Here is an 18,597-nt window from a genome sequence, read left to right as displayed (position 1 = left end):
TATTTCTCATTCCCTCTGTAATCGCCAATCATTTGTCCTTTCCAGTTATTTATTTGTAATGGAAATAAACATGGAGTAGCTTTCTTTGCAAGGAGTAGCAATCCTTAGCAGCAATTACTTGGTTGGAAACATAGATGGATACTTAGGAACCTTGCTTAAGTGGAATCCAGGATGGAAGGCATCCAGGAAAATCTACTGGCGGCTCAGATTGTACTGAATAGTGTTAGAAGATTTAAGTCTCTCCAGAGATGCTTAAATCTCAACTAGATTCGACAACTGCAGCATCTGCTGCAGCTCTTGTTAAAATAAAATAAAGTAAAAGAATAAAATAAGGTGAAAGTCAAATAAAGTTAAGATACTAATAAGCCATGCTGAAGTGCAGTATCAATACTCAAATGAAAGGTGAAACTAGCAGCATGGAATCTAGAAAAAGAGATGTAACTGAAATCATATCAGAAATAAATTTCACCAATGTCAGTCACTAGGCAAAGATTTTCAAATAGCAGGTCCCTGTACAGGTGCATGGGGTATTGGCAACAGAACAAGAAAAGTTCAGCTGTGACTCAATTTCACTGGAAAGGAGAGAAAGTTATTGATATAATGAACACAGTGAAAACAGTTATGTTTCAAGACTGTCATTCAATTTTTTTTGTGCATCTGGAACATATTTTTCTTGGAACACAGGTAAAGATAAATCCTCATTTGAAGCCCAAAGAACTCAACAGAATTCTTTAAATTGACTTCAGTTCATTTTTCACCACATCTGTGACTTGCACACCATGTAAGCAGAAGCCATAAATGAGAATCAGATGAGTACTTTTGCCTTGCACTGTTGTGGATATCATTGCTGTCATTCTGGACAGGAGAGCAGAAACATTTTTATTCAAGGATTTTGCTTTCCTGCAGTATTAATGAGGCATTGGTGACAATACCAACATCAGAACCTTATAAACAGCAAGAAACAATAGGGCTCTGGAGGGATGTAACTCTACCAGAGCTAACCCATCAATTTAATTTAAACCTAGCTCATTTGCTAATCTGGAGCCAGAGTGCCCAATGCCAGTCATTAATAATCCCTCAATGCCCAGTCATCAGGAGGCTGCCATAGGGACTTAAAATACCAATTTCAGGAGCTCAGAGGTTTCATGGTATTTTCTGCTATAGTTTTACCTCATTCAGCAGTGCTTAAGTTTCTTTTGGGCTTTCCATGAGTAGGCACTGACCCAGTATTTATCCTTTAATGAGGAACAGAAGCATTAAATGCTCTAAAGTTTTCCAATAAAGATGCGAGCCATTACTGAAATTCACTCATTTTATCCTAATAGCATTGCATTTCCTGCCAATAACTTAAAATATGCTGTTATTCTGCCTGAAAAGAAAAAAGGCCTTAACTCTAAAATAAGACTCTGGAAATGATATAATATAAACATGTGCTGACATTAATTACTGTAATATTTATGTATAAAACAGATGGTAGCGCTTTCAAAAACGTGTGAGCAATGATCAGAATGAATTCATTAGGCATTTATACCGCTGTCATGTACTCACATAGGTGTTGCCTTGGACCCTGCTATATGCTAAGGGGCTCTTTCTTTTTAAGTGAGGTTTTACCAAACAGATGGAAAACATTATTAACTACTGTTTTCCTTTCTTGTCAAATATGTTTTGTCTAATCATCACTATAATTACACATCCACATTCTAGTAAATCATGCTGTATAAACATTTAGAACAGAGTGGATTATTAGGGTGAAATGCAAAGTATTCCAGACATTAAAACAAAACAAACACGGACTGGGCTGTGCTGAATAATAACAATTTTAACATCGAGGACAGACAAAACATAATTTAATAGCTTTGGCTTTTCTTTCTTCCATTTCTGACCCATTATTCTACATACAGTGCATCCTGGGTGCTTTTAAGTGCCTCCCTCCCCTTTCTTTGTGTGAATATTTAAACGAAGCAACATTTTCCTTTATACAGCAGTTTCCTTCCACATCTTGGTGTCACTGTTTTCTTCTTTCCATTTAATATACAACCACAAAGCACTCAGGAAGAAAGTGGGCAACAATGAAATCTGAGGGCCCTTTGTTTCCTGAGACAGCCTTGAAATTTCCATTCTAGATGAAGCTAGTGTGTTTGATGAGGTAACCAACTACTGCAGGACCAGAGTTGCAGTATTCAACTTTTCCATCTGCAGTGTTAGGTTCAGAATCACAAAATATCAGCAGAACAACTGCCTTTCTGTCAGTCTTGTGACTGCATTCAAAGGCTGCCACAGCCCCTCTTTGGGCCACAGACACAGACTGGGAGTGGCAGGCCGGGTGCTGGTTCAGCACAGTTTCACACCATGCGGCCGTGCTTGGCCCTACCTGGCCCTATTTGGCCAAACAGTGAGGGCAGTGGGGAAGGATTTGATGTAACATCTCTGCTGTAGGTGCCAATATTTGTGCTAGTCATCCTCTGAAGTCAGTGTAAAGAAATGAGCTTTTATGGCACTGGATCAACTGACTGCACTGACAGGGCAAATTCTGCTCTGGTGCCCACTTCTTTCTGCTTCAAGGCTTTCTGAACTTCTAGGATTTAAATAGTCTTGCTTGAAACCAATATATTCCTATAATCCCAAAGGCTTGTGAATATTGCCTTACAGTGTCAGAAAATAGTGTTATTCTTCTATAGACATCCCGAAAGGTGTTTGTTCAATTGTTACAGACAAAATTCAGATTCCATCAGAGGCTGGAGGAACATTTATTGCATCTTACATTTGGTTCCCACTTGGAAAACAACAAATACCCCGGCACTGTATACAATTCCAGGACAACTTTCACATCTTTTCTAAGAGTCAGACTGCATCAATATATTCCCCATCTAACTTATTTAAATGTTATGCACCAGCTGTATCTTGCAAGATCAAAAATTTATGATAGCTATAGCAGCTATGGCCAGATACTAAAATACACAAAGGTTTCATTGGGTTTAGACTTTTTCTTCATAGTGGTACCTCCAAAATAGAATTGTGCAGTGTCCTGCTATTTCTCAAAAGACACCATGGCCTGCTGTAGAACTAACAGATTACCAGTGATACTGGTTAAATGAAGTTGATTTACAGGGGAGCTGAAGTAGTGAAAAAAAAAAAAAACCCTTGAAAGACAGATATAAGTAGTTCCTATGAAAACCGGACTCACTATGTTTAATGATAAAAGAAAGTCTGTCTGTACAGAATTGATTCAATAGCTTGATCCCTTGGTCTTCTCTGGAGCAATTCCAAAAACTATTTAAAGGATAAACATGCTGCTGTATTTTTTTTTAAATCAAAACAGTGTAATTTTCCTTTGTGTATCAATGCTGCTTTTATTACTATTTAAAAATTATTAAGCAGTACAAAGCAATTTTTTCCTGCTGCACATCAATATCTTTTTATCTACAAACATTTACACAGAAAGTGCCAAGTTTGTCATGCCTTAGATTTTATCAGCAACATTCTTTTTTTTGGAATTCCATATGTTGCCTGAGAAAACCAAGGGTACAGAGCTGGCTATTTCTACAAGCTGATTACAATGTCTGCAAGAAATTGAGAGTGTTAAGGCTTGATTAGTATCTGCTACAATCAAAAATTCATGCAAATTGTTGCTGCATCAAAATAGGTTGATCATGAGTAAATCTGTTGTACCTTTCCACAGATGTATTATTTTACAACATCTACCTCAAAAAACAACCTTCTCAGCTCTCCTAGGCAGAGGATTTATTTGGCTTAGTTTTGCTGTGTTGAACGACCCTGCAGTCCTACTGTGCCATTAGCTGGCAAGGCAGTAGGTGTTTAATGGTGCTCTTTCAAAGCACATTAAGGCCACCACAACTTTCCTGGCTCAGGAGATGCATTTCCAGCTGCTGCTGCACCCTGCCAATACTGGGTAAGAACTGCCCATGTGTTCACCCCCTGTGTCCAGCACTGCACCAAGGTATGATCACAGAATCATGGAGAATATTGAGTTGGAAGGGGCCCACAAGGATCACCGAGGTGAGTCTGACCAGATGACAGCTCCCACTTAAATGCTGGTGCATGGTTAGGATCAGTCTTTCTGCAGTGGCACTCTCAGGGCTGTATCAGAGCACACTCAAACCTTTCAGTAAGCTGTTAAGGACTGCCATCCCTCTTATCTCCACCAACAGCAATGCAGGGGCCTGGCACATTGTGCCTTCTGGAAAAAGTGGATATTCAGGATGCCTTTGTGAAGAACCACTGAAGTCATGAAAGGAAAGGCTACACAAATCCACGCCACATGAGGGCTCTCTCATGCTAAGAGAAAGGTAAGACAAAACCAAATTTCTGGCTGCTATGAAGCCACCTGCTTGCATTGGAGAATTCACAGAATCATCCTCATGTCACATTTTAAAGCTGACATCAGTGAGCTGTCAAAGCTGTCAAGGGCACTGGGACAGACGGGTAACAGTAGGAACTCATTCCTTATCAGAACATCTTTGACACAAAGTCTACAGCAGAAGGCAAAATCAGCCCTAACCCCTCAGCTGGGCACTCTGACAGGGAAGCCTCCTCTGGTAAGTACTGTTTGTGTATCACATACTGGAGCAGATTGTCTGTAACCTTTCTGGGGAACACATCTAGTAGCAATTTTCTGATAATGTGGTTAAAGTATTTCTAGAATGATCCTAGACGTTTCTATTAATTTGATCTTAAGAGGTAATGTGATGATATATGATAGTAAATATTACAATACATGACTGCTGTTTGTGGCTAAAACTTTTTTTTTTCTTGGTGCTACTTGGATGTTGATGTTTTGAGCAGATTTGAGCCACTAAATAGCCTTTTCAATGTTGAAAGTATGTAAAGGAGGTATCCTTTAAAAAGGACTGTGAAAATGCTGCCTGGCTTTTCCTTTCCACAGACTTCTCCTCATTTATTTCAGTCAGCTGTCAGCCATAGTCAACTCTTCCCACCAAAATGTAGCTGGAGGATGAAAGGAGATCAAAGCTGGAGGTGGATCAAAGGAGATTGTGCAGGAAGGAACTGCTTAGGACACTGCTACTCGAAGAAAGCAGAAGTCCTCAATCACCCAGCCATGTGTTCTTCTCTCAGTTTGTCATGGATGACACAAAATGGCACATATATTCCTCTTCTCTTCAGTGCACCAACTTCAATAATATTACCTTATCATGAAAATATATTAAGGGTTGTGGTAATAAGACATTTTCAGCTTGCTTGTTTAATAGTTTAATAACTCAGCAGAGAAGGACAGAGAATTGAGTGTAAAAAGCCTTATCCTCAAATAATCTTACAGATAACATCTGTGGCCCAAGAAAATGTAGGAAAGAAATGGGAGATACTGAGCAAGGTCCTAGGACTCACGAGGATACAAACAGCCTTGACTGAAAACATGCTCTGACAGCACCTTCCTGCACTCATGGCACTTGCTTTACAGCCTGCAGAGTGTAGGTGCTGTGATCAGCTTCTTCCCACACAAATGATGAAGTTTGGAGAACAGAGAGTCCTAGGGACAGGCCTTTGAATTTCCAATCCTACAAAAGATCTTATGCCTTGTCATTTTACTTTTTGAGTTTCCAGACAGATAGCAAGAAGGAAAACCTTGAGTAAAAGTACTCTGTGCACACCTCAAATTGGCTAGTTCCTTTCTGTAGGGAGAAGAACCCGGCAAAGTTTATCTGGTAACCAGAATTATCTGAGCAATAAGGGGGCCCCACCAGTGGGTGCTGCAGAGGTGAATTTGGCAGCCACTGCAGCAGAGTGCCAGTGCTTCACTGTCATCAGCCATGCTGCTCCTGCCAGGTCAACAGCAGAGCCCTATGTTGCCATCTGAGGACCTCAAAAGTAGGATTACAAAAAGGCAAGTGAACTAGAAATTATTTCCATACTAGTGTCCAGTCAACATGCAGTTTCCTAGTATTTTCATTACTATTTTCCTACTCTTTCTGCTGCTGACGGGGTATGGACAAGTACCGCTGAAAAAACAGTACAAACCTCAAACCTGGTAAGTTTGCTCTATTTGCAAAATTTTGGCAGACTGTCAAATACATTGCTAGAAACTGACAGCTCCAAGAGTACTTTCTCCATGCTAGCCAGCAAGAGATCAATAGCAATGATAATTATCAAAGCAAGCAGAGATCATAGGAGAGCAGTAAAACAAGGGAAACTGTGAGTTTCACCTGTCATTCCTGTTGATTCTGGATGGTTTCTGCTAGCAATTCCATAATGCATCATGAATTTCCATAAGGCAGAGGGCCCAGTATGAGCATAAAGAACGTTTGGAATTTCTGCCCATAGGGTTGAATGCTTAATAAAGAGAAAAGATTTGATCTATGGAAATACAGGCTGAGATTGCAGCAGGAGACAATTAGCCATCTGGACTCTGGCATTACAGGTTTTTTGGTAAGCCCCAGTGCAGTACAGGTAAGTGTAATCTCCATATGGGAGCAGAAAGGTCCTGTGGCTGCTCCTGTAGCCTCTTCAGCTGCTGTTTAGTAACTCCTTAGCATCAGTAAATTGACTCCAAGCTTGTACCACTGTGAAACCAGGCACATAAATGAGTTCAGAAGTTATCTGTACTTATACAGTGAGTATGCCATGTCTGCAGGAGTCTACCTCAATTTGCAGACAAAAGGAGACAAACTACATTACACAGGGTTAGACTAACATAGCTGCATTTCAGTATTGCACCTGTGTGTCATGATGCACTGCAGAAACACTGATTTTTCCCAGATGCCAGCCACTGGGAGAACTGCAGGGACAAGGACACAGTCAGGGAGAAAAAAGACTTCTTATTGTCCCCCAGCAGCCTCCTCCAACCTCCTGTGCTCAGCATGAAGTTGAGAGCAAAAGGTGAAAGACTGTTAAGTGTTTCTCTGCTGGAAGGACACTTGTCAGGAGATGAGGTTTTTGCCAGGGCTGAGAGGAAGCAACCAGGAAAGAAGTTTCTAGACAGCAATTATAACACAATCCCAAAGAGCAGACTTTAGACAGCTCAGTTTAGGTCACAGGAAACAATTTATGAACCTATCATGTTCTGGTTTTCACTAGATGAAATGCTGAGTACACAGACAGTCCATGGTCAGGTTTCTTCACCCCTTGCTGTGATAGAAGGGGATGTGCCAGGTACCCGGGTTTCAGATGAAGCATGTAAAACAAAAAAAAACCCAAAACCAAACAAAAAAAAAAAAAAAAAAAAAAAAAAGACACTGTTTATACAGTGAAAGGTTCAGGAACTAGGACTAAAAATCACACTTTTAAAAGACAGGGTAGAAAAAAATACATTATAATGTTTTTGCTAAAATTATGTAGCACAGACTTGACAGAATTAAGAGGAAAATCTCATGTATTTTCACTGAAATATCTTGTATTGCATTCAAACTGTAAGGAAACTAAAAGAGCTATGGAAAAAAGGCCATTCAGCCCTTGATTGCTTACTAAGAATTTATTTACAGGCCATGTCTCATCTCAGACATCTCATCTGTGTCATGATCAACATACATGTTGAACCAGCTTTGGAAGAAAAGTGCAAAGTCCAAAAGCTCTAAAGATAATAAATAAAACATAACACTACCAGAAGATGACAATGCTTATTTTACTTGTTATCCATTCCTCAATTTTTGCCTCAAGAGTTCAAAAAGTTCAAGCAATTTCTATACTTTTAATAATTTTGTAGTCCTGTTGTAGCAGAAAAGAATCTGGGATCCTTTACAGAGGCTTATTAGTTCCAACTTTCTGAATTCTGTGTGCCTCCTAATTTAAATATTCAATATGAAATTCTTCTTCTGACATCTTTTAGCAAAACAATAGTTAAGAATCTAGTTCACAGTGGTGAGAAGTATGTGTTCTTGCCAGGTCATCAGATTTTATCAGTCTTAAAACAATTTTTATAAAAACTTTTCTTTCTTTCCTTAAACAATCCTGTTTTGATTTGAATTATATCAATCTCCACATCACCACTCAGGAAAAATTAAAAGAGACAACAAGCTTAGGGTTGTATATAACCCCCAAGTAATTTGAAAGCAAGGGAAGATTGGATCACCTGTGGATACATGATCTGCTTGTTATGAACTCCCAGGACACCGCAGTGAGCCCAGCAGTGTATGTGATGTCTGGAGAAGATGTCAACCACTATCCAAAGCTGCTAGTTCCTGTTCCATGTACACAAGGGAATAATTAGGCAATATAATTTTGATGATGTAATGTTTGCAATTTTGTATTCTGTTTCCACAGTGTTGGTGGGTGGAATTCCTAGAGTGAAATTACCCTTGAAGTTAATATCTTCCATTAAAAAAGTTGGTTTCATCAGTTGTCTGCAGAATCTATAATAGTGGTACTCAAAGCAGATGGCTATATCCTTTGTTGCAAGCCAGATTCTGACTTAGAGGTTCTATTTATGAATCAAGATAGGTCTTTGTGATACCTATTTGCTTGTATAAATATTTTCACAAGTTTTCCCAGAAATAAAGCTAAACAAAAATTGAAGAAAATTGGTAGAAATAAAAAGTACTTTTTTTTTCCTGCTTTGTTGGCATAACTAACATGGAGAAGTGCAAGCTACTTCAATAGTAGATTGCTATAGAAAAGAAGGTATTTTCTTATAGACATAAAGCTTATAAACTTCCTGTTGTTTGCATAACCTGAAATAGTCTAAATTCATACTGAGTAGGGACTGCAAGAGTGACTCAAGTGGACCTAAAATTGTGAGGAAAGCCCCTCAACCCTTTGGTTTCGTGCTCCTGCCCCTGCACCTGTGCCAGCTCTGCCCATGTAATGCAGTCACAGGGAAGGGAGACCAACTTGGTGATCTGACAGAAACCTTCCTTCTGCACAGTTTGTTTTCAGCCAGGAGTTGGAGCTTTACCACTGCTCATGGTCAGGAGGCAGTTGGGGCAAGTAGCTGTGAGTGGGGAAAAAAGTATCCACCTTTGATGGCAGCATGGTCTCAGAGAGGCTTCTGCAGCCTGTGGCTGCTGCTGTTCCCTGGGTACCTGTACTGAGTTTGAGCAGCTGAAAAAGTCACCCTTTATCTTTAGTCAAAATGAGATTGTAGAAGCTATGCAAACTCTTTTCATCATGTTGCAGCCCCTCAGTCAGATACGAAATATTTGTATTGACAAGTATATTTCTATCCTGAAAAAGTGCTGCTGAGTATTAATGGGTTAGGAAGGAGGTCTTCATTTTGAGAGGTGAGAGAATAATAACATTTTGTGCTTCCTAAATTAGAGATGATTGTAATCTCAACTTTTGCCCTGGGCCTAATCAATCTCTTTTACAAGTTAATAATTAATTTAGTTTTGGCTTTATAGTCTATAACCTTTTAAAGCCTGTAGTTCCCTGTAATATCCAGGCAGAGCCTGCCAGCTCCTTTAATGGTACATATGAATGTCTGAATGACAAAGCAGCAGCCTTTTGTTTATACCAGTTGAATCAATAGGACATTTTTGCTAATAGCCACACATCTTAATTTAGCACATATTTATGAGACAAAGAAAAACTCCTCTAATTTTGTTTATTGAAAGGACAAATCCTGAAACCTGCATTCAGCCTGATCCCTCATCCTGGTGGAAGGGCCTTTTCTTGGATGCTGTGGGGGAGAAAATGAACCTTTTTTGTGTTGCTAGTACAGTCTTGGGTTTACATTGGCTTGTTCAGGAAATCTATTGCAGCTCCATGGAATTAGTGAGGGAATGGCTGGCAGATTGGGGCTGCCCTGTTCTCCCTAGTAGTAATAACATCTTGCAGTGTGCCCCTGCACTGTCTGCTCCCAAAGCATAAAGACCATGTACAACCTCCTTTTGCTGTTCCTTAGATGTTACAGTCAGCACAGCAGGACTGTGCCTTCAGCTTTAAGGATTAAGGTAGAGGTAGTACCTGACTGAATTTGACTGGAGTATGATCTTAGCAGGCAATGCAACTTTAGAATAAAAGGAAGTTATGAAGTTATGGACAGTACTGCTTATGTCTGTAATATGGAATTGCCTTTCCCATGTCAGCCAGTCTGCAGATGTGCCCTGTCTTTTAAGGCATCTTAAGGTCAAAAGGAAGTTTTCTAGTATCATCTTTCTTTGCCTTTGTAGTCCTTGCAAGACACAGTGCAGCACACAGAGCTAAAGTTTCACACTGCTTCTGCCTCACAGTATGGTTCTATAGCAATGTCTAGCTCTTTCATGATGCTTTCCATCACTACAAATGTTCTGTAAAGGAGCTTATTTTCTTGTATTGAATTTACAGATGGAGAAAGGAAGGTAACAATAACATAAATATATAATTTAATTTTTACCGGTCATCCAACTAACTGCCTCAAAATTGCACCCTGGTCACCAAGTCACCATGGTGTGATCTAACTACATAACAGAGCTTTGCCTTTGCCCGTGTGTACTCAGCCAGACTGGTACACTTGTTGTTTGTATGGGAAGTCATATATCATGAAACTTCCTGTAGCTATGCTCAGGGAGAGATTGTTTACATTGAACAAAAAGGGTAACATCATAAGCTCTAGGCAATTTTAAGACCTATTGGCTTGTACATGTATATAAAAAGATACTAGTATAGAACCTGTTCTTCTGTATTTGGTCAAAATTAGGCTGTTGCTAAGATTTCAAGGCAGGAGGAATTTCTGATCTGTTCAGACCCTTATATGTGGCTGAAAAGTGTCCTCTGGTTTCCTGACTAGCCTGCTCTGTTCTGTCTATCCTCCACAAATTAATCTCCACAGTCACTCTTGTATCCTGACCTCATTTCACAGATCTCCCCCTTTTGCAAGATCCCTCCATCAAGGTGAACTTTGTCCTTGAGAACAGCTCTACACTAATTCTTTATCATGTTCATATTTCTTTATACTAAGAATCTGACATTTTCTGATAAATTAGATCATCCTTCCTAGAAGAGTACAGGGAAATATTGGAGTATCTCAAATAGCTCAAGATGCTGACTGTTGGTTATCATTAATAAATTAGTGTTCAGCCATTTCTGCCTACACAAGTCCATGAACACACCCTGAATGCAGAACATTACATAAAAATGTATAGCCCTGAACATTGTCCACTCAACACAACACATCAAATCAGATGAAATTAATAAAAACTTACAGAAAATATATTCTTGCAATTGCTTGTTCAGTGAGTCTTAAAAAAACTAAGTAATGCAAGGTGATGAACAAAGAAATCACAGTTGAGATCAAATTAAAAAATAGGGAAGAGACAAAACCAACAGAAGACTAAAAACACCCAGCAATTCTGTTCAAGAAATCACTGCAGAGTGTGAAGGAAGGAAACCATTATGAATTAGTTCTGATTATACAGAAATTAGCATGAGATTGTAATTTGCAGGATCAGGACCAAACCCTGTATAACTGGGTAGTGAATGAAAACAAGATGTCTGGTCCTGAACTGGTGGCAGTTTACATCCTCTCATGCTCAATGTCCTGCATTCAGATATTATGACATGTATAGATTCAAAATAACAAAAGCTCATGGTTAAATAGCTCTATAAAAAGTTGTCAGGTTCCTGGAAGGCAATTTAACATCAAAGGTTGTTTGCCCCTATAGGGGAAAAAAAAATCTAATAGTTTCTTAGTACCATCTGAGGAATTTCTCTGATATCACAAACTGCACTTGCATGTAAATGTATTGAAACAGAGTGTAATGCTCAGAAATTATCTGCAAGTAAAAAAAATCTAGATGAACTTTATGGTGCTGACATTTCAGTGAAGATGAGATTAATTTCACTCATCTTAACAGGAGCTGAGAAAAAGTTAAAACATGAAGTGATTGTAAGTGTTAATACTCAGCAATGCAGATGAAAAAGCACCTCTGAGTTGTCTACTATTTACTAATAACACTATGGACATGAAACTCCTGGAAAAACCAACAGCCAAACAAACTCAAAAATTTATGGAGGTCCAGATCCCTGATTGCCCATGGAAATGCCAAATAACATGTTTGCTGAAATGCAATAATAATAAGTATTTGTGCATTATCAAGTATTAGTCAAGACAGGGACACAGGTATTGCATCTTGAAAAGCAATTTTGCTTGGAGGTGCACAGATTACTCAAAGGCCACAGAAAAGAGGAAATCATTGCTGTCACGGGACTTCAGAATAGGGGTGAACATACCATGCCTCATCAACTCAAATAGTAATGGAGGTGATTTAAACCTGTATTATCTTGCCAAAACAACTGTGAATTCTGCAAAGAATTCTTAAGATCAGAGGATCAAGTATATACGAAATCTGCAAAAGTGCTTCCAAAGTTCAGTGCCCTTGTAGGACCTGAGATGGAAAGCTCAAGGGACAAATGTAAACCAAAGGCTTTAAAGTCCTTAGCAAATACTAAGTATCACTTTATAAAGTGATATATAATTGAAGTGTCTGTGGGAAAAACTACTTTGACACAATGGATGGCAGATGATGGAACAAATGATAGAAAGACTGCTCTAGTAGTCTATCCAAAGACTCAGTGACAGGTCTAAAAACTGTAACTTCCTTCAGGTTACCGGACGCTCCATAAACAGATTTAAGCAGATGAAACCAGAGAATCAAGGGGAAGTATTACAGTGATGCAGGAAACCCAGTGGAAAAGTAATCTTTTCAAACTCATGGGAAAAAAAAAAAAAACAAAAAACCAACCCTATGTGTAATTATATATATTGTATAACAGAGGAGGATTAGGAGAAAGACAAGGAATAATACTCTCATGCCAGGAAAATGCAGTCATCTAATTCAAACTCCTGATCCAGAAGAAAATATTTTGGTTTATTTGCAAGTGTTTTAGCTTACATATTGTCATGAGGACATGACAGCAGATTATACTTAATGTTGTTATGCAGGACATGTGGCCTGACCACTATCATAAAACAGGTATCACCACAAAAAAAACTGTTATGTTATAGGAAAAATTCCTGCCGGAATAAGTAGGGCTAGTTTTCTCTTCCTGCAATTTCAGAAGCCTGTGCTTTTGCAGAAATGAATACAGTTGGGCTCTGTTCTAATGAAAGTCTCCAGGTATTCATGCAGTGGAAATATAGGAATAACAGGAAATCAGTACCTCAGCTTGATATTAAGGAGATTTACTCTTTTACTGGCACTGTTTCGTATCAGATGAGAAATAAGGAAAATGATTATGAACATGAGCTGTAGATTCCCATTGCAATTTTTGTAGCAGTAGAAGAGTACTATCAGCATCACTGCATTTTGACTGTGTCCACCTATGTTTTGGCTTCAGTTTCAAATGAAAATTGTGCTTTGCCTTGCTTTGTCTTCTAAATTGGTCTTAACTGATATATCCCACAGATTCTGGCTTCCACCTCAAAGAGTTTACTTCAGTGGATGTCAAAGATCCTCCTACAAATTTTACAGATAACACTGATGCCTCAGGTTTTAGCTTTTATATTTTTCAGATTCTGTGCTGCTTTAGTGTGTAATTCTGAGCTTCATATTAAGGGATGGTAAGCTCTCTTCACAGAGTAGGTAGACAAAACAATTCCTTCTCTAGCTGGGGACCAAGGACAACTGATCCAAATCCCAGGCCCAAGAGCATAAGCAATGGTGGAATGAAGAGAGAAGAACAGGAAGGATGGGACTTCATGGCCTGGAGCTGTGGTTGGACAATTGACTCCAGTATGCTGGTGGACCAGAACTTACAGGGGTGAGGGACCTCATGACTGGTCATCCATTTTGTGACCATTTTGGGTTCATCTTGGGTGTAGCCCTGGCTGGGCTCTCATACTGCCCAAGGTGTATCCATTGAGGCCTTTCAATAAATACCTGTTTTATTCTTTAACTCTGTCTAGCCTCTGTTCTAGGTCAGCCTTCACAAGGTATCAGTTCTGCAACTCTAGTGGGACAGAAGGCAGAAAAACCCCCTGGACCAGAGCCAGAGGAACATCCAGCTCCGTAGGAGAAAGGGTTTATACAAATATATAATCACTGTAATTTTTTTATTATAGACTTGGTAACAGTAAGAACTGCCTACTACATCTCTTCTTGAAAGGGAGGTGCAATAGATTATCAGCAGGTCTCAACAGAATGTTTCAAAATATTAGCATACTCTAAGTGCAAGAGAAACCTGATTAAAGTGAAGAAGAGCTACTCAAACATGCTACTGCAAATCCTTCCCAAACTCTGATGGAGCAGTTTTTATAAGGGAAGACCTAATGATGCACTGTGTTTGTTATAATGCTGCCATGGCCACCTAGTAAGTAACATGCTTCAACCAAAGTCAAATTACACAAAACTTGGCATAAGTCCTCTCTTGGACAAAAAAACAAGGGTCCTCTGCCAAGTATGTTGGTGGATGAAACAAACAGTGCTCATGAAGGAGAAAAGAATGTCACATTCTTCATGCTGAATTTCTTTCTAGTGCCCATGCATTCACAGTGAAGCCCAAACTTAGAAGGTACTCCATCTGCTGGAGATACTTCCATAGACAGATAGCCCCAGCTCTTCCAAATGGCCATTCCCACTGCCTCCCTTTGCCACATTCCCCATGTGTCATAAAGGAATTGTTATGTGGCCTCTCTCCTAGGTTTGTACGTTCCTATCTCATCAGCTGTCTTGGGTGTAGAGCAACCTTTGAGACACATGGTTACTATGAATAATAGTATTAAGACTTTTCCTGATTGGAAACTGATTACTTAACAGGCAGACAACAACCATGCAGGATTAGGAGCATGCAACAGATTGCCTGACCAAGGTGACTGCAGGGACAATGAAGTGAAGAGCTTCTCAGCCATGTGGAGAGGACAAGAAACTCAAATAATAATGAAAACTTCAATTAGGTCTAAAATATAATGTCTGGACTTGGTCCTAGGAATAGAGGTTTGGATTTAAAAAAATAATTTCCTCAATTGTTGGGAATGACTGGTTTAGATCACTTAAAGAATCGACATCAAAGGAATCAGAAAAAGTAGGTTTAATATAAATTTAATGAAAGCACGACTTCATAGAGTTCAGTCTATTACTTACTACAGGGATGGAACATACAAAGGAAAATTAGATTATAATCAATTTAGAATGGTTTACATGGAGACCAGAGATGTGAAAGGATAAAGGAGACCTTCCCACTGAATCATGAGGTTCACAGGGGGCCCCTTGCTTCCTAAACTCCTGATGCACTCTAAGTACAGTTAGGTCCAATCTTAGTCTCAGATTGGGTAAGTTGTTTATGTCTAAAGGATTTAGCAGCACTTAATCAAGGATTAATTGAATGTTTACCAAGTGACTCAACAGGATTTACTACAACCACAATAGCGACTTTATTACAGAACTGAGATGGCAATATTCATACTATACTTGCTATAGGATATTTAAATCAATTCACACACACACGCACCCAGGCATAAAAATATATATACATGACTATATAAGGATATACCTGTTAAAAATTATTTTTGAAATATGCACATCAAATGCATTGTTATTTCTCAATGGGCGAGGGTTGAGCCTTGAGGAGTGGTTGGGAGTGTCAGCCCAGGACCTGTCCTTGGCTTTCAGTGGCAGTCCTCTGAGTGTTGCAAATGCGAGAGTTGGTGAGCTCAGAGATGTGTCCCACTCCAAGGGAGATGCTGGTAACAGCCCACTGCACTTCAGGAAAGCTCAAAGAGTGTCCCCTAGAACCACTGTTTATAGGCTCCCCAAAAAGTTATGCTTTAGTTTTCAGTAAATTTTCATCCTGGCCTCAATACAGCTCAATAATTACTATAATATTCAAAAGTCCAGTCACAATGGTACCATTCCACTCAGGCTACAAATTGGGTACAAATCAGAATGACCCAAGGCTGTCATGGGGTGATGGATTATCTCTTCTTCCCCACCGTGGTCAGGCAACAGGAGTACCTGGTATGATCAGTGCTGTCCCAGCCTTAGCCCTGTAAAAATTCCTGCTGTGGTCAATGGACACTTCTCACAACTCATTATACAAAAGCCAAGGCCTAATGAGAATTCCTGAGATCACTGAGTGGCCCCAAGGAGGGAGAAAGGGAATGCACCACCACATCTCTAAACAGATAGCTCAGCACAAGAGGAAGTACAACTGTTAGTATTGGCCTGAATGATGGGAACAGAATCATAGAATCATAAAATGTCCTGAGTTGGAAGTTGGAAGGGACCCACAGTTGAAATAACACTGTGTAGAATAACACCTGTATTCAGTAGTCACACAGAAATAATAAACAGAGGAAAATCCTGCATCTAAAAAAAGCCCTAAAAAACTCAAATGAAGAGCACTTTAAAGATGACCAAAGGGTAGAATGGAGGTGAAATGCAGATTATATTAAGGACACCATACTTGAAGTTCAGAGTATTTGTAAGCCACCTGTCAGTAGCAGCTTTTGAATTATTGAAAAGGCCAACATGAGTAAAGAGCAAGATAAAGGTGAGTTTTGAATCCCTCATGGCATTTCTTGTGGCTGTTTAGCCTGGAGAACAGATAGCAGTAAAGCTTGTCAATATGGATTGACACCTGATGGGAGTGGAGGAAAGAAAATAGAGCCAGACCCCCCCACCAGCAGTATCCAGTGACAAGTGGCAATGAGCACAAATTAAAATTCAAGAAATTCTGTCCTTCTCTTCTAAAAATATCCTAAAAGAGCATTTGTGATGAAGAGCACTGACCCAGCTGTTACCAACCCAGCATGAATGGGAGGGCAGGACTTCAAACAGACAAATACTGTTTAAAATGTAGGAGTAAAAGGACAGGAATAAATAGGCAAAGGAAGGATTTAGGAAACATTATAATGTATAGTTCTACGAAAATGTTAGCTCATGGCTAATTGGTAAACATTAAAACAAACAGACTGTTAGAAAACATTAAAAACTCTCATAGAATAAACCAGAAACATCTTATTTTCAGCTCTAGGGGCACTAATTTTTTCTGTACTTTCTCTAGTTTAGTCTTCTCATCTGAAAAATGATACATCAGGAAAGCAACTGTACAGCAAAGTGAAAAGATGATAATTAAAGTTTTAATGGCTTCCATATGAGGAACGATAAACAGATCATGATTCCTCTGGATGAAAAATTAGAACTATAGGAGGACATGTGGAGATCTACAAAATCATGTGTGGTATAGACTAAGCAAATAGACAGGTGCTCACAGTTGTGCCTAATCTGAGAAGGGAAATCAAATGAAGGCAATAGGCAGAAAGAATAAAACAAAAATAAAGATTTTTATGTAGTTAATTTGTGCAACTCTGCCACAGGAGGCTCTGTGTGTTCTTTTGGGTTAAAAATACCTGGATGAGAAATTACCTTCTATGAAGAGAAACACTGCTATTCTTTAAAAGAAATACAGCTATTATATATGAAGACATCATCACAATGGGCTCAAAAAGGCCTGGGTCACAAGCTGCTCCAGTCTGCAGCAACATTCTTGGCAAGTGCTATTTCATGCTTGTTCTGTCTGTATGCTGTTGCCTAAGCAAAGCTACTGTCACTGGTGACAGATGGACTTTGCTCTGACCTGATAAAACTGTTGCCATAGTAGGCCCTGATTTGCCCCCATTTGAATTTACATTTCTGTGTGCATTTCTTTCAACGATCATTGTAGATTTAATACAAATTGTTTTTTGTCTTACTTGGCAATCCCTGCCTTGACGTTATGTCTCTGTCCTTTGCCCACCAGATTCTCTGATTTACCAAAATTGCTTCACATATTGTTGTGCAAAGAGCAGGATACTGATGGCAGAGGTTAGTCAATCCACCCTGTTCCACTCTCACAGCTAATCCTGCAGGCACGTGGGATCTAATGCTGGATGAGGTATGTTATCCCTTCAGAGGGGATTATGGATAAGATAGTTTCACAGCAGAGAAGGGGTTATTCCTTCCCTTCCCCCTTAACATTAACCATATTAAGGACTGAAAGCAACTGGAGAAGGAGAAATAAGTTCTTTATTAAATGCAAACTCACTCCATTCCATACTTCCCTGCCTTGAAATGATAATTTGAAGTACACCCTCTTTGAAAGAGTTCTTTCAGAACAGCTGCTTTCTGAGAAGGAACCCAAGTTGTTTTTCTTGTGAGAAATACAGACCTTGCTTAAGCAGGAAGGTACTGCACACAGATGCATGGCTACTTTGTCTCCTTTAGCAGGTTTACTGTATTAATAAATTCCATCTTTAGCTGTCCTCCAACCCAGGAAATCCAAAGAAAATCCTAGAGTGGCTTTTGAAAAACTGAGACACCAACATGGAAATAGTAAGATTTGGACATGTGTTAGTTATTTTTATTACATTAAGACTAAGAGGAAACACTTCCATCAACTTGGTCTATCAGCTAATCTCTGATTTCCAGTTGAAGGGATTGATTTGTTCACAGATGACATCAAGCTGGGTGAGAGTGTTGTTGTGCTGGAGGGCAGGAAGTCTCTGTTGGGAGATCTGGACAGGCTGTGACATGGCCTCAAGCTGTGCCAGGGAATGTTTAGACTGGACATAATGAGAAATTTCTTCACAGAAAGGGTTGTTAAACAGTGGAATGGGCTGCCCAGGGAGGTGGTGGAGTCCCTGTCCCTGGAGGTGTTTAAGGGAGATCGTTTAAGGAAGAATGGATGTAGCACTCAGTGCCATGGTCTGCTTGACAAGGTGGTGATCACTCAAAG

This window comes from Vidua chalybeata, chromosome 1, assembly GCF_026979565.1.
Source record: "Vidua chalybeata isolate OUT-0048 chromosome 1, bVidCha1 merged haplotype, whole genome shotgun sequence".
Lineage (NCBI taxonomy): Eukaryota > Metazoa > Chordata > Aves > Passeriformes > Viduidae > Vidua > Vidua chalybeata.
Note: the sequence above shows the minus strand (reverse complement) of the source record.